This window comes from Mus caroli, unplaced genomic scaffold (genome assembly GCF_978045245.1).
Source record: "Mus caroli unplaced genomic scaffold, Mus_caroli_1 scaffold_1, whole genome shotgun sequence".
In the NCBI taxonomy this organism is placed as follows: domain Eukaryota; kingdom Metazoa; phylum Chordata; class Mammalia; order Rodentia; family Muridae; genus Mus; species Mus caroli.
Window position 1 is genome coordinate 6,142,816 of NW_028227256.1, and position 24,921 is coordinate 6,167,736.

Sequence of the window (24,921 nt, forward strand, 5' to 3'; positions counted from 1 at the left end):
TTCATCACAGCTCCAAACTTTGTCTCTGTAACTCCTTCCATGGGTGTTTTGTTCCCAATTCTAAGAAGGGGCACAGTGTCCACATTTTGGTCTTCATTCTTCTTGAGTTTCATGCGTTTAACAAATTGTGTCTTATATCTTGGGTATCCTAAGTTTTGGGCTAATATCCACTTATCAGTGAATACATATTGTGTGAGTTCCTTTGTGATTGTGTTACCTCACTCAAGATGATGCCCTCCAGGTCCATCCATTTGGCTAGGAATTTCATAAATTCATTCTTTTTAATAGCTGAGTAGTACTCCATTGTGTAAATGTACCATAATTTCTGTATCCATTCCTCTGTTGAGGGACATCTGGGTTCTTTCCAGCTTCTGGCTATTATAAATAGGGCTGCTATGAACATAGTGGAGCATGTGTCATTCTTACCGGTTGGGACATCTTCTGGATATATGCCCAGAAGAGGTATTGCTGGGTCCTCCGGTAGTACTATGTCCAATTTTCTGAGGAACCGCCAGACTGATTTCCAGAGTGGTTGTACAAGCTTGCAATCCCACCAACAATGGAGGAGTGTTCCTCTTTCTCCACATCCCCGCCAGCATCTGCTGTCACCTGAATTTTTGATCTTAGCCATTCTGACTGGTGTGAGGTGGAATCTCAGGGTTGTTTTGATTTGCATTTCCCTGATGATTAAGGATGTTGAACATTTTTTCAGGTGCTTCTCTGCCATTTTGTATTCTTCAGGTGAGAATTCTTTGTTCAATTCTGAGCCCCATTTTTTAATGGGGTTATTTGACTTTCTGGAGTCCACCTTCTTGAGTTCCTTATATATATATATTGGATATTAGACCCTTATCTGATTTAGGATAGGTAAAGATCCTTTCCCAATCTGTTGGTGGTTTTTTTGTCTTATTGATGGTGTCTTTTGCCTTGCAGAAGCTTTGCAGTTTCATGAGGTCCCACTTGTCAATTCTCGATCTTACAGCACAAGCCATTGCTGTTCTATTCAAGAATTTTTCCCCTGTGCCCATATCTTCAAGGCTTTTCCCCACTTTCTCCTCTATAAGTTTCAGTGTCTCTGGTTTTATGTGAAGTTCCTTGATCCACTTAGAATTGACCTTAGAACAAGGAGATAGGAATGGATCGATTCGCATTCTTCTACATGATAACAACCAGTTGTGCCAGCACCATTTGTTGAAAATGCTGTCTTTCTTCCACTGGATGTTTTTAGCTCCCTTGTCGAAGATCAAGTGACCGTAGGTGTGTGGGTTCATTTCTGGGTCTTCAATTCTATTCCATTGGTCTATTTGTCTGTCACTATACCAGTACCACACAGTTTTTATCACAATTGCTCTGTAGTAAAGCTTTAGGTCTGGCATGGTGATTCCACCAGAGGATCTTTTATCCTTGAGAAGAGTTTTTGCTATCCTAGGTTTTTTGTTATTCCAGATGAATTTGCAGATTGCACTTTCTAATTCGTTGAAGAATTGAGTTGGAATTTTGATGGGGATTGCATTGAATCTGTAGATTGCTTTTGCCAAGATAGCCATTTTTACAATGTTGATCCTGCCAATCCATGAGCATGGAAGATCTTTCCATCTTCTGAGATCTTCTAGAATTTCTTTCTTCAGAGACTTGAAGTTCTTATTATACAGATCTTTCACTTCCTTAGTTAGAGTCACGCCAAGATATTTTATATTATTTGTGACTATTGAGAAGGGTGTTGTTTCCCTAATTTCTTTCTCAGCCTGTTTATTCTTTGTGTAGAGAAAGGCCATTGATTTGTTTGAGTTAATTTTATATCCAGCTACTTCACCAAAGCTGTTTATCAGGTTTAGGAGTTCTCTGGTAGAATTTTTAGGGTCACTTATATATACTATCATATCATTTGCAAAAAGTGATATTTTGACTTCATCTTTTCCAATTTGTATCCCTTTGATCTCCTTTTGTTGTCGAATTGCTCTGGCTAGGACTTCAAGTACTATGTTGAATAGGTATGGAGAAAGTGGACAGCCTTGTCTAGTCCCTGATTTTAGAGGGATTGCTTCAAGCTTCTGACCATTTACTTTGATGTTGGCTACTGGTTTGCTGTATATTGCTTTTATCATGTTTAGGTATGGGCCTTGAATTCCTGATCTTTACAAGACTTTTATCATGAATGGGTGTTGGATTTTGTCAAATGCTTTTTCTGCATCTAACGAGATGACCATGTGGTTTTTGTCTTTGAGTTTGTTTATATACTGGATTACGTTGATGGATTTCGGTATATTGAACCATCCCTGCATCCCTGGGATGAAACCTACTTGGTCAGGATGGATGATTGTTTAAATGTGTTCTTGGATTCGGTTAGCAAGAACTTTATTGAGTATTTTTGCATCAATATTCATAAGGGATATTGGTCTGAAGTTTTCTATCTTTGTTGGGTCTTTTTGTGGTTTAGGTATCAGAGTAATTGTGGCTTCATAGAATGAGTTGGGTAGAGTACCTTCTGTTTCTATTTTGTGGAATAGTTTGTGAAGAACTGGGATTAGATCTTCTTTGAAGGTCTGATATAACTCTGCACTAAACCCATCTGGTCCTGGGCTTTTTTTGGTTGGGAGACTATTAATGACTGCTTCTATTTCTTTGGGGGATATAGGGCTGTTTAGATCAATAACCTGATCTTGGTTCAACTTTGGTACCTGGTATCTGTCTAGAAACTTGTCCATTTCATCCATGTTCTCCAGTTTTGTTGAGTATAGCCTTTGGTAGAAGGATCTGATGGTGTTTTGGATGTCTTCAGGATCTGTTGTTATGTCTCCTTTTTCATTTCTGATTTTGTTAATTAGAATGCTTTCCCTGTGCCCTCTAGTGAGTCTGGCTAAGGGTTTATCTATCTTGTTGATTTTCTCAAAGAACCAGCTCCTTGATTGGTTGATTCTTTGAATAGTTCTTTTTGTTTCCACTTGATTGATTTTGCCCCTGAGTTTGATTATTTCCTGCCGTCTACTCCTCTTGGGTGAATTTGCTTCCTTTTGTTCTAGTGCTTTTAGGTGTGTTGTCAAGCTGCTAATGTGTGCTCTTTCTAGTTTCTTTTTGGAGGCACTCAGAGCTATGAGTTTTCCTCTTAGAAATGCTTACATTGCGTCCCATAAGTTTGGGTATGTTGTGGCTTCATTTTCATTGAACTCTAAAAAGTCCTTGATTTCTTTCTTTATTCCTTCCTTGACCAAGGTATAATTTAGAAGAGTGTTGTTCAGTTTCCACGTGAATGTTGGCTTTCTATTATTTATTTTGTTATTGAAAATCAGCCTTAGTCCATGGTGATCTGATAGGATGCATGGGACAATTTCAATATTTTTGTATCTGTTGAGTCCTGTTTTGTGCCCAATTACGTGGTCAATTTTGGAGAAGGTACCATGAGGTGCTGAGAAGAAGGTGTATCCATTTGTTTTAGGGTAAAATGTTCTGTAGATATCTGCCAGATCCATTTGATCCATAACTTCTGTTAGTTTCCCTGTGTCCCTGTTTAGTTTCTGTTTCCATGATCTGTCCATTGGTGAAAGTGGTGTGTTGAAGTCTCCCACTATTATTGTATGAGTTGCAATGTGTGCTTTGAGATTTACTAAAGTTTCTTTAATGAATGAGGCTGCCTTTGTATTTGGAGCATAGATATTCAGGATTGATAGTTCCTCTTGGAGGATTTTACCTTTGATGAGTATGAAGTGCCCCTCCCTGTCTTTTTTGATGACTTTGGGTTGGAAGTCAATCTTATCAGATATTAGAATGGCTACTCCAGCTTGTTTCTTCATACCAGTTGCTTGGAAAATTGTTTTCCAGCCTTTCATTCTGAGGTAGTGTCTATCTTTTTCTCTGAGATGAGTTTCCTGCAAGCAGCAAAATGTTGGGTCTTGTTTGTGTAGCCAGTTTGTTAGTCTATGTCTTTTTATCGGGGAGTTGAGTCCATTGATATTAAGAGATATTAAGGAAAAGCAATTGTTGTTTCCTGTTATTTTTGTTGTTAAAGTTGGCATTCTGTTCTTGTGGCTGTCTTCTTTTAGGTTTGTTGAGGGATTACCTTCTTGTTGTTTCTAGGGCGTGGTTCCTGTCCTTGTATTGGTTTTTTTCTGTTATTATCCTTTGAAGGGCTGGGTTCGTGGAGAGATAATGTGTGAATTTGGTTTTGTCGTGGAATACTTTGGTTTCTCCATCTATGTTAATTGAGAGTTTGGCTGAGTATAGTAGCCTGGGCTGGAATTTGTGTTCTTTTAGTGTCTGTATAACATCTGTCCAGGATCTTCTGGCTTTCATAGTCTCTGGTGAAAAATCTGGTGTAATTCTGATAGGCTTGCCTTTATATGTTACTTGGCCTTTTTCTCTTACTGCTTTTAGTATTCTATCTTTATTTAGTGCGTTTGTTGTTCTGATTATTATGTGTCGGGAGGTATTTCTTTTCTGGTCCAGCCTATTTGGAGTTCTGGCTTCTTGTATGTTCATGGGCATCTCTTTCTTTAGATTTGGGAAGTTTTCTTCTATAATTTTGTTGAAGATGTTTGCTGGTCCTTTGAGTTGAAAATCTTCATTCTCATCCACTCCTATTATCTGTAGGTTTGGTCTTCTCATTGTGTCCTGTATTTCCTGGATGTTTTGAGTTAGGATCTTTTTGCATTTTACATTTTCCTTGATTGTTGTGCCGATGTTCTCTATGGAATCTTCTGCACCTGAGATTCTCTCTTCCATCTCTTGTATTCTGTTGCTGATGCTTGCATCTATGGTTCCAGATTTCTTTCCTAGGGTTTCTATCTCCAGTGTTGCCTCATTTTGGGTTTTCTTTATTGTGTCTACTTCCCTTTTTAGATCTAGTATGGTTTTGTTCATTTCCATCATCTGATTGGATGTGTTTTCCTGCTTCTCTTTAAGGACTTCTACCAGTTTGGTTGTGTTTTCCTGTTTTTCTTTAAGGACTTGTAACTCTTTAGCCATGTTCTCCTGTAGTTCTTTAAAGTCCTTCTTGATGTCCTCTACCATCATCATGAGATATGCTTTTAAATCCAGGTCTAGCTTTTCAGGTGTGTTGGGGTGCCCTGGACTGGGGGAAGTGGGAGTGCTGGGTCCTGATGATGGTGAGTGGTCTTGGTTTCTGTTAGTAGGATTCTTAAGTTTACCTCTCGCCATCTGGTAATCTCTGGAGTTGTTATAGTTGTCTCTGTTCAGAGGTTGTTCTTCTGGTGATTCTGAGTATCCTCTGTCAGCAGACCTGGGAGACAGGCTCTCTCCTCTGAGTTTCAGTGGTTAGAGCACTCCCTGCTGACAAGCTTTCCTCTTAAAGGGAAGGTGTACAGATATCTGGTGTTTGGACCTCCTCCTGGCCGAAGAAGAAGGCGGAAACAGGACCTTTCCCAGATGCTGTGTTGCTTTGGCAGGTCACAGAAGCTGTAGGCTTCTGTGGTGTACTCTCTCAGCTGTGCGGACTAACTTCCTAAGTTCAGTGGAGTTCTGGATCCAAGATGTGTTCCCTGCTCCTGAGGCAGAGGGCTCCTGTGCAGGGCAGACCACTGTCTTCCAGCTGGGAGGGTGCCGGATGTCTGCGGCCCCAAAAGGGTGCTGCCTCAGCGGCTCTGTGGCTCCCGCCTGTCCCAGAAGCTGTCTGCCTCTGTGGTCCTCACTCTAACCTGTACAGACTAAGTTCGGCGGAGTCCCGGAGCCAAGATGGCGCTCCCTGCAGGGCAGATCACTGTTCTCCGGCTGGGAGGGTGCCGGATATCTGTGGCCCCAAAAGGGTGCTGCCTCAGCAGCTCTGTGGCTCCCGCCTGTCCCAGAAGCTGTCTGCCTCTGTGGTCCTCACTCTAACCTGTACAGACTAAGTTCGGCGGAGTCCAGGAGCCAAGATGGCGCTCCCTGCAGGGCAGATCACTGTCCTCCGGCTGGGAGGGTGCCGGATGTCTGCGGCCCCAAAAGGGTGCTGCCTCAGCAGCTCTGTGGCTCCCGCCTGTCCCAGAAGCTGTCTGCCTCTGTGGTCCTCACTCTAACCTGTACAGACTAAGTTCGGCGGAGTCCCGGAGCCAAGATGGCGCTCCCTGCAGGGCAGATCACTGTCCTCCGGCTGCTGGGTTGACTTTTTAATTGTTGTATTTTAAGAATTCTTTATGTGTGTTGGATAATACTCCTTTATCAGGCGCAGTACTGAAATTTTTCTTTCCCACATGGTGGCTTGCTTTACTGTCCTTTGAATATTGGTTTCTCAGAGAAGCTTTTAATTTTGATGAGTCCGGGTTATCTAGCAGTTCTTTTTCAGATGATATCCTTAGTGGTATACCAAGAAAAGTCAGTTATATATCCAAGGCTGCACAGATTTTCACCTACATTATATTTAAGAGTTTGTCAGTTTGTGTTTCACATTTAGGTAGATGATTCATTGTAAGCTAATTTAGGAGAATAAGGTAAAGTTCAGAATCTTTTTTATTGCATATAGATGTTCAAGTGTTTCAAAACCACTTATTAAAAAGACTAGTGCCATCCCATAATCAGCCTCCAAACACTGACACCATTGCATACACTAGCAAGATTTTGCTGAAAGGACCCAGATATAGCTGTCTCTTGTGAGGCTATGCCGGGGCCTAGCAAACACAGAAGTGGATGCTCACAGTCAGCTACTGGATGGATCACAGGACCCCCAATGGAGGAGCTAGAGAAAGTACCCAAGGAGCTAAAGGGGTCTGCAACCCTATAGGTGGAACAACAATATGAACTAACCAGTACCCCCCGGAGCTCGTGTCTCTAGCTGCATATGTATCAGAAGATGGCCTAGTCGGCCATCACTGGAAAGAGAGGCCCATCGGTCTTGCAAACTTTGTGTGCCTCTGTACAGGGGAATGCCAGGGCCAAGAAGTGGGAGGGGGGAGGGTATTGGGGGGAAGGGTATGGGGGACTTTTGGGATAGCATTGGAAATGTAAATGAAGAAAATATCTAATAAAAAAAAAGACTAGTGGTTTTTATTTTATTTTTAATTAAATCCTATTTTGACTTAAATCTGTAATCCCAGTTGAGGTAAAGGGAACATGAGTTTCATACCATTCTGGCCTGCACTGTCTCTAAACAAATCAATCTCTTGGTGAGAGCTAGAGCTAACAGTCAGAGGTGAAGTCCTTGCTTGGTGTGTGTGAAGCCCTGGGTTAATCCCCAGAAGGGAAATAAGACAAACTCTTGGTGACCGTCTGTGCCTTAGTGCTGCAGTAATTTTAACTTTGGCATAGTTTATTTTATAGCACAATGTACACTTCAACTCTATAAATGTATTTGTGAGATTCCTAAGAATAAACATTGTAAATGACATTTTGGTGAAGTATGTACAGATTTTTAGAACTTTCTCTAATGCATCCTTTTTTGTTGCTATGATATATGTAGGAAATTATAAAATGGTACTTAGGATCTCAAGATATCAATATACCAATATTTCTGTCAGAGCTTTTTTTAAAAATTATTCTGTTTTATGTTTTCTACATATCAGAAATCGATGCTTATAGACCAAGAGAAACTAGTATTGCATGGAATTATTATTCAGTGGTGGAAAGTCAGCATTTGAAATGCAATAGAACATGACTGGGTCAAAGTCTAGGCTCTCTCTAGAACATTGCTAATCTGTTCAACATATGTTGCTATGCTAACATCTTTGACAGAATTTAGACACAGAGAGAAAGACTTATTTATGTTACTATATAAAAAAAACCATCTTGTGTGCAACACCTCTTCAGGTGTTAACATCAAACAAAAAGCAATGTAAATGTCCTTCAACTAGGAAGCAGGCAAAGTAGCAAATCCATATACTGGAAGGTTCTCAGTTACAAAAGTTCAAACAACTTACATGTGCTAAAGCTTGTGCCTCAAAGACAGTGCCTCAGTAAATATGGAATGCTAGATACTAAATGATCCCACGAATAGAATCTTCCCAAGCAGCAAGCTTACAGAGGCAGAAAACAGAAAAGTGTGGACTGAGACACACTACAAAGAGAACATTTCTGTGTTAATAAAGCACTGTGTATCCTGACTATGAATGAGATTCTGAAAAAATCCATGAAGAGTAATGATACAGAAATACAAATTCAAGGTGCAGATGAGTCCAGGTCAACACTGATGAGACCCAAAGAAAGGCTAGATTCTAATTTTCACAGTATTGCACAAATATCAGTTCTTGGTCTAACTACAAACTCTAGTTGGGTATGATGGATCAAGTCCCACAAGAAACTTTATAACTTCCTTAATGTCTATAACGATCTCAAAATAAAAATATGAAATACATCGATTGTCTAAATCCAATGTTGCTATGCCTTCCTTAGGAAACCTTGCACCCTGCCCTTTCTCCTCCAGCTCCTTTATTCATTTCCCTTTTCTATGCTGGAGATTGATAATCGTTCAACTTTCACCACTCTTCAAATATAATCATTACCTAAATGGTTCTGCTTAAACTCGGGCATGAACTAAACTTTAAAATCATAACAAATATCACATATCTCCCAAGGGCTAACTGGATATAGCAATCAATAAAAGCATTTCCATCTCTGTCCAGCAACAGCATCTTGACTGCACGGTGACTTTGCTATGCTTCATTACACTTTAATCTTCTTGAACTTGGTGATCCAGCTTAGTTTTTAAAATGAATCTTTAATGTATAAGCAAATGACTACCAAAAAGACATCTCTGATTGACAAGCACTTGCTTTCTCATTGGTATCCTGGCAACTTGATGTTGAAAACAAGAATTGTAGTAAACTAAGCAAGACAAATGCTAAACAGAGATTTTTAGTAAGTTACTTTTTCCTTTAGAGTATATCCATTTTTGTTCATGAAAGAATAATTACCAAAAACAGCTGGAATATATTTTCATGCACTACATATAAAATTATTTTGCAATTGTACATTTTTTTTGAAACTTAGGTGTTTCAACCCTTTATCAGTTATAAATCTGAAACTTTATTGCTTTTTACAGATTTCATCTAAACTAATCTTAATCACTAAGTGTGTCTTGAAATTTTCTCCAAAATACCCTAGAAAATTACAAACCCACTAGTATTACAGGAACACGTATGTTATTTTAGCCAAGCAATATGTATATTTAATGATGCTTCATAGTGTCTTGGCTCTCATGTTAGACATTTATTGTTAATGCATTTTCTAACATATCTTATTAAAAGCCATTAAAACCTGCAGCTGCATCCCATAATCATCTACTAAATACAAGGACAGCATTTATAAAAGATCTCCTTGTTCAAAATACTGCCATACAGATCACAAATCCTTCATTGCCAGCCAGGAAGCTTTTATTCTTTACAAAAAGAAATGCTAAGTAATTCATCACATGCCAGCCTTTTTTTTTCCCTTTTAATTTCCATATAGTGGCCTTAGTCCAAGTGTTCAAAATCCACATTCATCAGGAACAATTATGATATAGGCTCAGAATGACACTTAAATTTTTATTTGAGTGCCATGTTTCTCCTGAGGCTCAGCCTCTTAAAATGCAGCCATGCTCTATATGTAAAGGGACAGTAATTGGCTTAGCTGAGCATAGGACATTGAGGCTCCTGTGCAAATACTCTAGGTCTGCATACCAAAGGAGGAAACTATGTGATTTACAATCTCATTAATTTTGTAGCACAAAAAAAAAATCCTGTTCAAAGTTTTATATGCTTATAAAAGTAATGTATGCTGTTTATCTAATTTGATTAATTTACTATTCTTTGATCATACCTTACTTACACATATCATCTCTGGAAAGAGTTTCAAATAAAAACAAAAGTAGGATGAGACTCCAAAGGAATTTCATTGTTGAGAAAAAGGCCTTTGAGCATAATAGAAATTCCTGAGTCACAAAACAGTCAATCCTCTTTACACACAATTACATTTTTCAACATCCCTCCATAATTTTCACAATGTTCTAAAATTTGTCAGCTATTTTTATTTATTTATTTATTTATGCTCATGTTTTTTTTTTAATAACAGCTATAGTTAAAAGGAAAAAGAACAGAAAACTGTATTCTGATAGAATAGTAATAGCAACAGAAAACAATAGTAAATAACAGGTAGGCCTGAGTCACAACATTTTTCACAAGTTTATAAAAAGGTTATATCCAAAAGGATTACATTTAGTACATTCATCTACATATAGCTATTTTTGATTCTGAGGGAATAAATTATCCCATTTCATAACACAGTCAAGACATAAATAGCCAGTTGTCACTACATGAAAAATGAGGGTGCTGATTATTTCAATAGGAACACTTATATATAAAGCTACAACCACATAATTCTTTGAGAGCACAGATTGGTGACTTATCTATGTTTCCATATGTACAGGTGGTGCACACAGATGACCTATAGGGATGCCACTGAGACCAAGCTAGCTGTTGGTCTTAAGAATACAGATAACTGCACCTCATACCACGTCCCCCGCCTCTTCCACACAGATCAGGACGCCCCCACCCAGGACTTTGTGCTCCACAGTGATCCCCTGCAACAGCTCCCATTAATGCTTTCGGCTGTCTGATCTCTCAGCAAGGATGGAATAAATTGCCCACTGTTTGGTGGTACATTAACTTCTTTGGGTTACTGGGGAGTCTTTTAGTGTACTGAAAGGTAATTTGCTAAATGGTACATTGTTGATTTAGAAAACTTAATTGGCCTCTAGAAAAGTAGATAATTTACTCCTGCAGGATGCATGATAAAGCCAGACTGTTACACAGGGAATTTAAGTGGTTCAAGAAAAAAAAAAAAACTTGAGCATCAGATAAATGGAAATTTACACTTTGCCCGAACCGCCTGGGGATTACTACCTGTTTCTATGAAATTGCCCTCTATAGGCCTTTTGGGTCACAGGGTAAACATGCTGACGGCCATTCCTGTTGATAGAATTCAATCCCTGGGATCCAAATGACAAAGGAGAGAATCCGTTGCTGCATGCTAAGTTGTTCCCTAACATTCAATGAGGCATGTATCATGTTTTCATTAATGCATGGACACACATTCTCAGACTTGCACAAGTCCCCTCACCCACACAAATAATAAGTAAAATAAAAGTAATGAAGAGTTTAAAGCAAACATAAAGCACAGAACATGACATTAGTGTGTAGCTCTTTTTGAGCTCATTCTGTATATTCAGAATTTTTCAGTTTTTCACATCAAAAACAAAGAAAAATAATAGCTTATATGAATTTATAATGAGAATGTATAATAAAAAAAAGAGACATATTACTTTTCCAGATTACTTTAACCTCTCGTCAATAACATGCTACATGTCACTAGTAAAATCAGTATTTTAGTGACTAAGGCAAATATTGTTCTCGTCTTTCATTTGTATTTTACATGATTACCTAAAAATGGGCCTATAACAACTCAGAGCAAACAAAATGAATTTCAATTCCCCCATATGTGTGTGTGTGTGTGTGTGTATGTATGTATGTGTGTATATATGTATGTATCTATACTTCACTCTTTTATATATACAATATATTTTATATAATATACTATGAAATTGTAATTTTATATTTATTAATATAAATTTCTATAATATATAATTACATAATATATATTACCCAAAATGGAGTGTCACCATTACCAAGGACACCATGACATGGAAAAGCAAGAGGAAAGTACAGAGAATATGAAACAGTTCTGTGCACTTTTCCTGCCCCTCGCTTTTCTTCTCTATATTTTCCTAAGTCTCCTTTTCTCATAATCTTTCCTTCTATCTGGTCTTCCTTCTGAAATATGTGTTGTTCTGCTCATCCATATATTTCTTTCATTTTCTCAGTAGCTTACAGTTTCACAGTTTTAGCAGAACCTCCATTCAGAGAACTTCATTACAAGTGTCAGTTTTCCCTTTCTGATGAAAGGCAACCTTCCATCTCTGAAAAATTTTTAAACCTTTCTGAAGAGTACTTTATACTCTACAAGGAGAGAATAATAGCACTGACCTGACAGGTACAAAGCATACACGGTGTCAGTTGGCTCTGACTTTTGCTTCTCTTTTGTGATCTGATGGCATCTAGCCATCCAGTTTTAATTGACAGTTTTCTGAACTTCACCCCATAAAGTATATCTGTCCTCACCCCAGATCTGGACTCTGCTACAGAACTAAGCCTGGCCCACTATAACTGAATGATGCTCCTAAATTGTGACTTTCAACATTTGATTATGCTGCTAAAGTCAAAATACTGCATGATCCTTTCAAGATCCTCACACATCTCAATAACTCCTGAAACTGAGTCACCCAAATATAAACTCAATAAAAGACCGTCACAATGGCATTTGTTCATGTGTTCATTCCTTTTGTTATTAAAAAATATTATCATACTCTGAAAAGGGAAGCATGTGACCTGGAAAGAGATGGCCCAGCAGTCCAGAGCATGCTCCTACAAAGGATCCTAAATTTGTTTCACATCAATCACAAAGTATGGCTCATAATCACCTGTAACTCAAGTTCAAAAGGATTTAATTCCTCTGACCTTAATAAGCACTTGCATCCATGTGTACATACAGCAGCCCCCACAAACATTTACACACAATTAAAATAATATAATGTATTTACAATGTAATAATGTAGTAAACAAGACAATAGAAGAGAGAGCTCTTCCTAAACCACAAGTAAAATGTAGAAAAGCATGAAAACTCACCCTTAAATTATAACGTTGACTTAGGAGTTAGAACAACTTATCTGTACTTGCTTTCGATCATAACTTTTGAAACTAGTAATGAAAGTCAGCTACATAGTTCTGCTGTCAGAACTATGTAAGATCTCCTAAATTGGCCTCTAGAAGTCATTAACATTGTGCCAAATACCATGGAATAATTTGATTAACAGAAACAAGACAGTGTTAAGTTTCCTGGGGTTTATTTATTATGTTCAATGAAGTTTTCACATACCAATGAAATGCACACACTCTAAGAGACTGATCAGAAATTTACTATCATAATATATAGAAATTAAAATAAGCTGATTAAGTGAACAGGAAAATTCCATTTTATAAATTATGAGAATGATCCTTAATTGGTGAAAATTATGTACTCAGAGAGAAAAAGAGCAGCCCCTACATTGTACAGTTACTAAATTAGACTACCATGAGCTGACTTACATTGATTTTAAATTCAACCTATGTATTATACCTTGGTGTTAAGTGTAGACAACAAAATTGATCTGTTTTTAAGGCTTAACTTCAAAATTAAAAAGAGACCAGGAAGTCAAAGGGTAAATAGTCTAGCTAATCTGCAGCAGGCCTCACATATAACAAATTAGCTAATATTATTTGAAATTGATGGTTAACAAAACTAATATATGACAAAAATCTATTCAATATAAATTACATTTGTGCTCACTGTTTATTTTCCATTTCTGTGCCTCGGATTATTGTTTCTGAATAACAAAGCAGAAGGATATCCACAAAGAATGGGTTCCTGTCTTGAAGACCACACTGAGAATTTCATCTTAACTTTTCACTACAAATCAGTGAACTTTCATGAGGCATGAAAGCAATGAAGCTGTTTTTGCTGATTATAACAAGTAAAGATAAGTAATTTGGAAATCTTTATTAGAGTAGTCAATAGGATTTCAGGGCATGATTTTTAACTATTTCATACTGTGTTTCACTTTCCCCTGACAAATGCACAATAGTTATCCGTTGAAGATCACCTTGTCCCCTCAGTCAGTGTGGTTTTGGAAGAGCCTCCCCCACTCAAGTCTTGGTAGGCAAGTACCACAGTTAAAAAGAAAAAGGGGAAGGAATGAAAAAAGGAAGAAGAAATGAATTTGAAACAGAAATTATGTTAACCTTGAATAAGCCAAAGAGATGTAAAAGTTAACAAAACTGGAAGAGGGGAGAGAGAGAGAGAGAGAGAGAGAGAGAAAGGAGGTAAGTGAAGACAGGACTATGAGGTGTAAGTGCTATCTCTACACCTGAATCCATTTGTCTACAAAGTAATCCAGCAAGGAATGTACCAATGGGTCCTGAGCTTGTGCTCTGCCCGCCACGAGCACACTAGAGCATGAGAAAGAGTTTTGAGTTCACATGAATCTTTGAGTTTCCATATACTTTCCTTATGGGCACAGTAGTGATTTTACTACAGTATCAAGAATTCATATAAGCTAGTAAGTAAATTAATTTAGCCAATACTACGTAACCATGAATGTAATAAAAAGCATGTTGTATGTACTCAGTGCAACACTGTTCTCTCACTCATATCATAAGTTTGCTTCCTATGGGATACTTAGTCCTTACCAAAGATTTGAAGATGAGATGCATTGCCCTCTTTTACTTAAGCATTTTAAAATGTGTTTTATAGGTTTTTAACACATTACTATTAAATTCAGGAGCAATTTCTAAAAGATTGTTCTTTTATCCATTTATTATGAATAATTGTCAAGTATTCATTCCTTTAAAAAAGGAGAAAGAGAAATCCTTAGCTAAAATTCTGAATGGATGTTAATATATTCACTAGGTATAATAATTATATAATAGTAAACCTATAATTACATTACAATGTTTTATTTTTTAAATATATACATATATAAGTTAAAATTGATAAGTAATTATCAATTATTTAATGAATCGCTCAATAAACTTCAGTATTCTTTGAGTATTTATAATTCTGAGGAAGCTTCACAATGATAAAAAATAAAATTCTCAGACACAAGAAATTATTTTCTTTCACTTTCTATTCTCTTTCTTAAATCTTTATCATCTATTCTTTCTCTTTCATATATAAAAAGTAGATTCTCACAATTTAAAATTCTATATCCAAATAATTACAAATTATTATTTTCTGGACTAATCATAAATAGTTTAACCATAAAACATACTAGAAATGACTATAATGTCTAACAATCATTTATATTTCTCAAACATAGTACCAGTATACTTCAGTGATAGCCTAGGAACCTATACAAATAAAAATATTTCTGTGTTGCATTCTAGAAAATGCCATCTGACAAAAACAAATGGTGACATGATGAAACTTGGGAATCCCTGAAGGAACATGAGCACAGCATAGGTTTCAGTCCATGTGAAGGCTGCACCCCACACCCACTGCAGGTTCCTCTCAACAGTCAGTGCCACAGAATCTACATTTCACCCATCCCCACAGACCAGAAACCAAACAAAATGCTTTCTTCATGCATTTTCAAATAGTATCAAAGTCTACCTAGTCTTCTGAGTTTCTGTGTCCATACAATTAGTGATAAATTAGAAGAAAATCATAACAAAAGGACAGTAATAATTTTCTCAAAGGTCTAAATGAAAGGTGATAGACTGAATGGGATCATGCTGACCTAAATTTGACCAATTGATAGAAAACATAGCACTGCTGGTATTAAATATTTTAAAACAAACTCAACCTAGTTTGATATAGTTATACCAAAAACAGATGTTAAAAACTACAGCATTATCAGGATAAAGTTTTATATTTTCAGCAAAAGAGATTTTACCTACATTCCTGACATGTAATAATTTTCAGGGAACTTTTTCATGGATGAATGAATGCTGTTAGAAATCCCTTATAATCACACCAAGATCCAACACTGAGGTTCCCAGGAGACTGTCAGATGTTCACACCTCCTAGTTGTCCATAAAGTACATATCACTTAACCAGCCACTAACATTTAAGAAACAAATGTGTATCTATATGTAAAGATCCGCTTCTGACTGGCGGATATAGTTTCTCCCACTTGAGAGAAGAAATGAAGCCTCAATGGGGCGGGTGGCTTATCCTCTCCTCACACCAGCATTTCAGGAAGCCTGGTCATTTTACAACCAAACCACCCTTGTTTTTCCTCATCATAATACATAGCATGTTTGGTGCTGAATATGCCATGTTTAGCTCATTCAGCTACAGAGAAAAAAAAAAAACACTCAGTAAAGGTGCTCTCTGTATGAGTGTTCTGCCATTGCTTGCTGTACAGGTTTGGGGAAAGATATGACCATCAGTTTCTAGCTGATAATATTCTTTTCTTCCTTAGTAGCTTTCACTTCACAGGTAAGAGTTCAATGAACAGATTCATTGTCTGTAATTCCTAGCTTTTCAGAATATTGGGCAGAATATTGAGAATCTGACTGAAACCCAAACCCAAATACAAGCTAAGCCAGAAAACTAAAAACCATTTGGCTAAACTTTTCTGAAGACTACCTAAATGTTAACTGACTATCCCAATTTAAGTATCATTAATTCTAGATCATTTTTAATTTGAGTTTCCATGGCTTGGTGCTAATGTTGTTCACTTACTTGAGTTTTAATAAGTTCAAATTTTTTCAAAGCATGAGAATATTATTTTCATATTTAAGAAGCCTTTGATGTTTGGCATCATTATCCCACTTAAACGCTTGCTCACTGTGTATCTCATGTGGGCCTCAGCCTTCCTATAGTTGTAGTGTTTCAGCCTTCTCAATGCTTAAATTAGAGGTATGATTTACCACTCCTAGCACCTATGCCCTGTTTTTATAATAATTTATAATTTTAAAAAATTGAGTCAGAATTTCTTTCCAAATTGTTATCCCTCTATCTCCGGGCAAAAAGATTCCAGGATTCAAATCACCTCTAGTATTGAGATACTCATTGAGTTGACACTTGCCATACTCGTAAAACCTGGATATGGAGGGATATATATACATATACATATACATATATATATATATACATATATATATGGATATGTGTGTGTATGTATATATATATATATATATATATATATATATATATATATATCCAATAGGCAAGGACTGCTTGCATGCATAGGAGACAATTTTTCAAATACAGTGCTGATTTCTTTTCAGAGATGAGTGAAATCAAAATAAAGGCAGATTTCCAATGACCCTGTTACTCTTTTATTGGTTCGCTTACTTATCCACTTACTTACTTGCTTAATTGTGATTAGAGATTAGCCTTTAGACAGCTACTAAAGATGCTTACAAAAATTTTATCTCAGTATTTTAACATTTCTCCAGAGACAGCTTCTGGCAAGAACTTCAATACACTTGGTTGAGTTTGGAGTGGTGAACTCAACTTATTTACTTCCAAATCGGCAAAAGGACAGACAAAGGTAACTTTTACTTTACTCATTTCTGTTCCATGTAGAGAAAGCCTGCCCCCTCCACCACCGAGAAGGGAACTGCGGTCATAAGACACACAGGCTTCTTCATTCCAGAGCACATTCCCACATTTCATTTTATGCTCCACTGAGTGGGAGAGTCTGTCTACATTAATTAAGAATCAAAATAATAGTCTAGTCACATGCTGTAACTCTGCTAAAATGTGATTCCATCTTCCATGTGGCAATCTGCTTCCACGTTTCTTAAACTAGAAAAAGAAACAAATTCTGAGCTCCATTGGAAGAATCCATAGCAATTAGTGCAGATTTTCTAATCCTCCAAAGATCACTTCTGACCTATCTAGGGCAAACATGGCTCCAAGGAGATGCTGCTCTCTGTGAGGCAGGCAGCTTTGTGGTGAGTGACAGTTAAAAATGACAGTTCCTCAGAGTAGAATTGTTACTCTTGGTCACTATATAACAGGCAGCCATGAGTCTACCAACAAGTACCACCCTGGCTCAGGAGATTGGGCATTCAAATAAAGAAAGTGAGAGTTACTGTATGTGATGTAAAGGTATTTTATTTTCAGCTATACATGGTTTATAAAATTTAAAAAAAAAAAGTCTTCCAAACTCCTGCAGTTTTTCAAGAGACAAACTCCACAGACTTGGCTAAGCATATGCCATCACGACTATGAGAATCATTACTGTGAGTCAAAGCTCTCCGTTGAGCAGAATGCAATCGCTGGAATTGAATGAGTTCTTTCTGAAATGCCAGCCAGGGACTACACATTTGTATAACTGCTTTTTACACAGAAAACCCTTTCATTAAAGTCCAATGCTTATCAAGGTCATTGTGGAAGCTGTAATTTTAAAGTTCTAAAGGAAGAGTCTAGAAAGAAGTATCAAGAAAAAATTATCACGTTAAGTATCAAGAAAAATTAATTATCATGTTAAGGTTTCTGGTCTATTACTAACCGATTAGTCTCTATCACTTGATTTCAGAAACAAATGGGTTTTGTAGAACTAATCAGTCAGAATACTGAAGGAACCCCTACTCTCTTACAGACGCACAAGGAGGCTGCTCACTTCCTGCCTTGAGATATCTGTTGCTAAGTCTAAGGTCTAGCTACACTTGGGGACTCTGATTACAAAAGGGATCAGATATTGATGTATACATATTTTGTGCCTTAAACATTTTAACAAAATATAACCATTTAGAATATTATATGAGGTCATTGGACCATTTTCAACTTTTTAATATATTTAAATTTCAAATATATATTTCAGATGCAATGTAACACAACCAGAGTTGCTTTTAGCTAAATATGTATGATCGCCAAACACCAATGTACATTAGTTTTAAAGAAAACAATAAGGTACACAGAGATCCCCAAAGCTATTAGTTAAGCAAGAAGAAAATGTCCAAGTAAAAGTTTGCTATACTAATGTAAGCCAACTACATATTGTTGTCACCTCTGTCAAGAGATTCCAGAAAAGTAAAATTCCACACTAATTTATCAAGGAAGAGATTTTCTAAGATACTAATCTAGGAATTATTACTTTTAAACAACCAGAAGTACTCATTTTCCTTAATTCTCATCATCTTTTCTGTTAAACCTTGCAAAGTCATTAGTGTGTGTTGAAACACAGATGTAATATTATTATCACATACCTGCTGAGCAGAGGTATTGATGTCTTCTCAGCTTCTTTAATGTTGGGGTATTAGTATCTCTGACCTCTCACAAAGCTGACTCCACAACAGCTGCAATCCACTCAGGGACGTTCTTATTTTAAAAACTCTGGGCCTTTGAGAATTTCAATTCCTACTGCAACGCCCATGGTTCTTTGGTGCTTCTAAGAACTTCGACTCCACTCTTCTGCCTGCATTCCCCGGAGTCCTATATAGAAAAATTTCCTGAAGTTGCTGCCTAGAGTTTAACTCCGTAGAGCCAGGTTGATATGAGTGGTAGAGGATGAGGAGGGCTAGTTTTTGTCCATCAAGGAAGGGGACCAGAGGCACCGCCTTTTAGCTGCTAACAGCTCTTGTAGATGACTGTGGCCAGGAGGACAGCAGCAGAGGCAGCAGCAGCAACACAGTTGGGTCTCCCAGGCAGCCGCGCAGCTGGGAGACGCTGTCCATCCCTTCCGGTGCTGAAGCGAGGGGAAACCAGGACCCCTTAGTCTACTCCAGACCCTATACTCCTGCTAAGGCCTCTTCCAGACTTCTGGCTTTGCCGTTTCTCCGCTGTGTTTCATTTCTTGGGGATTAATGTTCTCTCCATCTTGATACCCTTATGTGTATAGGCTGGCAACGTTTCCGGAGAGGCAGAAATCCGTGGGAAACAAATGCTGAGCCTCTTCTAAGTTCACAGCGGCTCTGAGTAGGTTTCCTAATGGTAGAAATGAAAAAAGAACGCACGAACACGGGCGCGCGCACAAGCGCGCACGGGGACAGGGGACAGAGAGAAAGAGACAGGCGAGAGAAGGGGGAGGAGGAGAGAAGCTGAGCACTGTGGAGACTTCTGCTTTTGGGAAGCTCGTGGGTCCTTAATTACATAAGACGAGAAGGGCTATTTTGGAGGTCCCCCTGCGATATTGCTTCCTAACTAGGGCGCGGACACGTTCACATTTTCGAAGCTCTAGATGGAATTCCGAGATGACAGAGTAAGGATGCTCAGTTCCCAGATACACAGACAGACTCTTGTCAGAAAATGCAGAAACCGTGAAAGGGCCAGGAAAAGGCTAGGGATACCTTTGTTTCCGAGAGGCTGTATCGCCACGGAGAGCTTAGCCACGGCCGCGAGACTCAAACAGGGACAGCAGGGACAGGGAGCTTGGGTTCCAGCTCCCGCCCTCCCACCGCCTACAGCCCTGGTTCCCGCAGGGGCGGGGGCGTGTCGCCGCCCAAAAGACTGGATGAGGGTAGTGGATCAGGTAGGCAGGGCTGTTATCCCTAAAAGGCTCCAGCAAGGCCTAGGCACGGGACCGAGACGTCCCCCGGGTTACTTAGCTCCGCGGTCAGGCTTCTGGTGGCTTCCAGTAGAGAAGCTTGCGGTGGAATTGGACGCGGGTTCGAGAAGGTGGCCCTATAGGAGGCCGCCGAGGTTCCGCCGCCCACACAAGGCAACTGGTGCAGGCACGAATGGAGTGAGGTGGGGGAACTGAAATACACAGAGTGGAGAATGAGGCAATCTGCTTAACAAGGCGTCTTTGCGGAGCTCTGAGTGACTGTGGTAAGGCTGAAGAGCGCCCCACAAACGCCAACCTGGGTAGCGCCCAGCTCCAGCTGAAGAACTTGTGCAGCGCAGACTTGTGCACCCGGAGTTTGTTCCGACAGAGGGGGGCGTGCAGGCTTAGCGCAGGGACAACGCGTGGGCACGCAGTGCTGCTGGATGCTCGCTCCTATCCACCTCCGGCTGCACTGGGGAAGTCGTGGAGTGATTGCACAAGCGTCTCCCGCTGGGTTCCGCGACCCTATGGCCTGAGCTGCGGCGCCCCCGCATTTTACGCAGTTCACTGGGCTGTAGGGTGGATGCGGGAGGCAACAGCACCGCCAAAGGCCTGGCGACTGCCCTGAGGGAAACTAAGGAGTTCTGGAGAAGTGCACTGAACATCCTTCCTCCAGCAAGAACCCTCCTTTCCCTGGTCTGGGGCCATTCCTTGCATTGGCTGCACCCCCTGGCTCGCGCTAGAAGAGGCTCCCAGTAAGTGTCGCCCTCGTTTCGGGATGCTTTGTGGAGCTACCCCTCACAGGAAAAGCTCAAGGGACCAGGCTCGCTTCCACTTTCTCCATGTCTGAATTCTGGAGTCCAAAGGTTGCCTAGTTGATGAAGCGCTTCAGCACTCTAAGATAACACTACATAAGATGCAATTTAGCACTAGGAGATAATTTTAAAAGAGCTGCTTTGTTTTCCGGTTCCTGGAGAAATAAATTCTCCAGCATTATTGTAAATTGCGTTTCCCCCTTCATTCTACCAATGCAAACATGTGTTTCTGTTATCCATGCAAACAAATACGTCTTTCTCCAAATAAGTTTCAGTAGCTGCCCTATTTTTGGTTAGAGAATGAAAATGGCTTATTTAAAGGCTGTGTTTGCCTGTTGTGGCCAACCCCTGAAAATAAATGGGTTTTCTTTGCTGTTTTGCATGCTTGTTTCAATTGATTCAAGTAATTGTTTGAATCATTTTCTTTGTACATGTAGAAACATGAATCATACAGGAAATTAGCACAGCAAATAAAAGCCTTTAAGTGAAGCACCGAGATGTTGCTAATTGAAAACATATGCACTTCATTATCCAACCACAGGGACAGATTTCCCTTTGTAGAGCACAGATTCATGCTAATAACAGAGCCTCTCTCTCAATCCTCCCCTCCTCCCTCTCTCCTGCCACCCTCTCTTGCCACCAAGAAAAAAGAAAGGGTTGATTAATTTTGAACTGTCAGACTAGCTGATTATGACATTTGATGTCTTTTTTTGTGAAGAAACAAACCTGTAGCACATTCCTCCTCGTCAACCTGTCCAAAGCATTGTGGGACAGAGATGATGAAGTGTATCACCTGATGCTACAAATGTGTATAAATGAAGTGTAAATAAATAAAGTATAAATAAAACAGGGACAGATAGTCTGAGGTGAACTGAAGAGCTATTTTAAGTAAATTTTCTGTTGGATAAGATTTGTCAAAAAAATCATTTAAATCACTTTCATTCTGAAAGGTTACTTTTATTTTCTAAATGTTCTTATATAGAATGCATAAATAGAATACAGAAGGTAAGTTAGCACAACAACCTATGAAAAACAGGCAGTGACCAGAGTCCTCAACTGACCTAGTCAACACTCAATCTAACAAATTTAGGTAGTGTTCAATTCAAAGTTTCAGTGCCTTCAGTTGAATTCTAGTTTGTTTCTTTTTATTGTATCAAATACAACTAAAAATACCTATAGGCAAGTACGTCTGAAATGAAACAGTTATCTTGATGTGTTCTGAGGACTTCCTAACGAAGTGGTGCTAGGGGGCACATCCCTTGCTCATTTTCTGTGTAAGAACTGGTCGGGGGCGGGGGTGACTTTAATCAGCTCAGATATTCTTTGTTGAACCATCACCAGGCAAGCCTTGGGGCTTCTTGTGTGCTTGTGCTTGTAGCGCTGAGCACAATTGGTTTCAGATAAAGGCAGATGCCTCACATTGACTAAGTACAAAACTCAGTCCAATTTGCTTCTTGTTTGTGGGTCGAATGGAGCAGAAGAAAAGTAGACACCTAAACAGCCACTAGCAGCATCCGTGAGGTCCCATCCCACACCACTTTGTTTTCACGCTTTCTCTTACTCGATTCTGATTGCTGACTCACTTGAAAAAGAATGCTCTTTTCTGCCACTTAGAAAAGTTGCTTAAACTTTTTAGTTTGTTTCTTCATTTAGTTTTATTGTTGTTGGTGTATGGTGAGTAAGTTAACTAAAAGCCTTGTGTGAACTGCAAAACTCCAGACAAGAAAGCTGACTTGACCAATATCACCCACTGAAGCCTCAGGTAAGGAGATCCACACATCAAACCTGCTAGCACCCACCTCTAAGACTGTAGGGGAACTGACCTGCACATGGACTCTTCCACCTCCAAATTCCCCCTCATTTCACCCTATAAAAGTCCAAGACCCCCAACACCACACAATCACACACACACACAATACCACATGCTCCCTCCCTACTTCCAAAGAGAGCCTCCATCTCTTAAGTTTTTTGGACTAGATGAACAATTCTGCTTCTGGAGATCACTATCTGCCATCTTATATTTCCATGACACCTCCGTCATACCTGATCTAATAGGATGTATTCATGTGGTGTGTGTGTGTGTGTGTGTGTGTGTGTGTGCAAGTACACATTTACATGTGTGTGCAAGAGTGTGTGCAGGGACCAAAAATAGACATGCAGCCCTTCTGTATCACTCTCATCATATTTTGAAACTTCCACTGAGCCTGGACCTTACATATTCAAATAGATTGGCTGGCCCATGTGCATCAGGGATTCTCCTGTCTCTGTCTTCCCGGAGGTGGGATTAAGGTACATATTGCAATGCCTATCTTTTTATGTAGATATATGCAGATAGATTTTTGTCCTTGGGCTTGTATGATGGGCACTTTACTGACTGAGATGTTTGTATGACAGTATCTTTTAATAGTCCTGATTCTTTACAAAAGCTTGAACACTGAGATGCCCAGTATATTTTGTTACATCCAGGACTTCTTGATGGCTTTGAGTTGTTTACCACCTGAGCTTCCCCAAAGGAAGGAATAGCACCTCTCTTTAGACCATCCTGAATCTTTAAAGATCACCCATGCATGTTACAAGGTGTTCCCCCTCTCTAGATAACACTGTGTTCTGAGAATGTTCCCTCCAAGAGGAAACATTTCATATAGGAGGAAACCTTGGTAGAGCAGCATTTCTCCACACCTCTTTGCCAAGAATTCTTTACCCATGCACATCTTGGGTTCCTTAGTGCCAAGCACAAATGGTAGAAATGTCATTAACTTTAGATTGACTATTGAACTATGGAAATGTCTTTACAACATATAAACAATAAATTCCTAACAATAAAAATTTAAAAACCTACTTAAAGGATATATTACCTAATTAACTAAGCTTCACTAAATATTTATTAAATGATTTATAGCATTTATATTATATAGCCAATCATTTGCTATCAAAAGTTCCTTTCTTAAGAAAAAAATGTTCCTATTTTTCTGTATGTATACATGTACATGTATACATATGTGTGTCTATACATGGATGTATATGAATGTGCATGTCAATACATATAAACAAAAATAAATTAATAGCACATGGATATTTAGGGATATGCTTCTAGGTAACTCCCAGTGATGTATTCTAAATTAGGAGGGAAAAAAGCACTTGGAAAGTGTATTGTATTATTTTAACTTGTACTTGTATTGTTATTTTAACTTAACTCTTATAACACCATTTCTTCCTTAGACTCTTCTAATCTGACTTCTCTGTCACGGACCCAAATGAGTTCACTGTTTCCAAAGCATTATCTCTTATTCTGTCCTTTCTGTCCACTGCATTCTACCTGATAGCTATCTGCTTTTAACACATCTGTCAGTCACTTCCTCTTCACTGAGGCACTGTTCCCCTCTCTAAGGTGATTCTTTTCACACGCAAGAATGTTTTCCCTCTGTCTTTACTTTCACTTATCTGCATGTTTGCTAAAGTTGCCTTGTCTGCTCTCATCCCATTTCTATTGTATTGGTTTGTTTTTTGAGGTGAAGCATTACATATACCAGAGTAAATTTCAAATCATGAACCACTATGTAGTCAAGCATGACCTTGAACTTTTGATCCTCCTATGCTTATCTCATGAATGCTGGGCAATAACAGAAATACACTACCATGCCCCACTTGACTGATAACAACTTGATTGATAAAGACAAAAATCAAAACATACACAAAAAAAAACAAGAAAATCAGACCGAACACAGAAGCTATATATTTGTCACCTCAATATTTGATTTTACCCACTTTTCGATTGATGTTTCACCTCTGAAAGGTTTTACAATCTTCAGAAACAGTGCTGCTAGCTGGAGACCAAATGAGAATCAAACATGAGGCCTATGAGGGAGATGTCCTATTCAAACATCATCCACATCTCATAGGTGTATCATTATTTCTTAATGCACAAGATGTTCAATCTAGTTTTTAAAATATCCATAGTCTTTAAAATATCAACATTGTTCAAAGGCCAAAGAATCTTCTGAAACCCCAGGAAATCTCAAGACCTTGAACTTCACTTTTAAAACAAAAAAATCACATTAATCTAACATCCAATGTCATAGAGTATATGTTTTCTCTCTAAAGGGGGCAGTGGGCATA

At 38.7% G+C, this 24,921-nt stretch overlaps 1 protein-coding gene across 3 annotated transcripts in view; it reads right to left on the reverse strand.

Moving 5' to 3' along the window:
* The window catches only part of Sntg1 (syntrophin gamma 1), an 878,005-nt gene extending 854,361 nt beyond the window's left edge, over positions 1 to 23,644 (reverse strand). For 2 of the 3 annotated variants that reach the window (XM_085835546.1, XM_085835535.1), the window contains exon 1: positions 18,714 to 23,644. The gene's annotated coding sequence lies outside the window, so the exon portion shown is untranslated. The remainder of the gene's footprint in view (positions 1 to 18,713) is intronic. The other variant, XM_029469832.2, reaches the window with a different exon arrangement.
* Between the last annotated feature and the right edge of the window lie 1,277 nt (positions 23,645 to 24,921).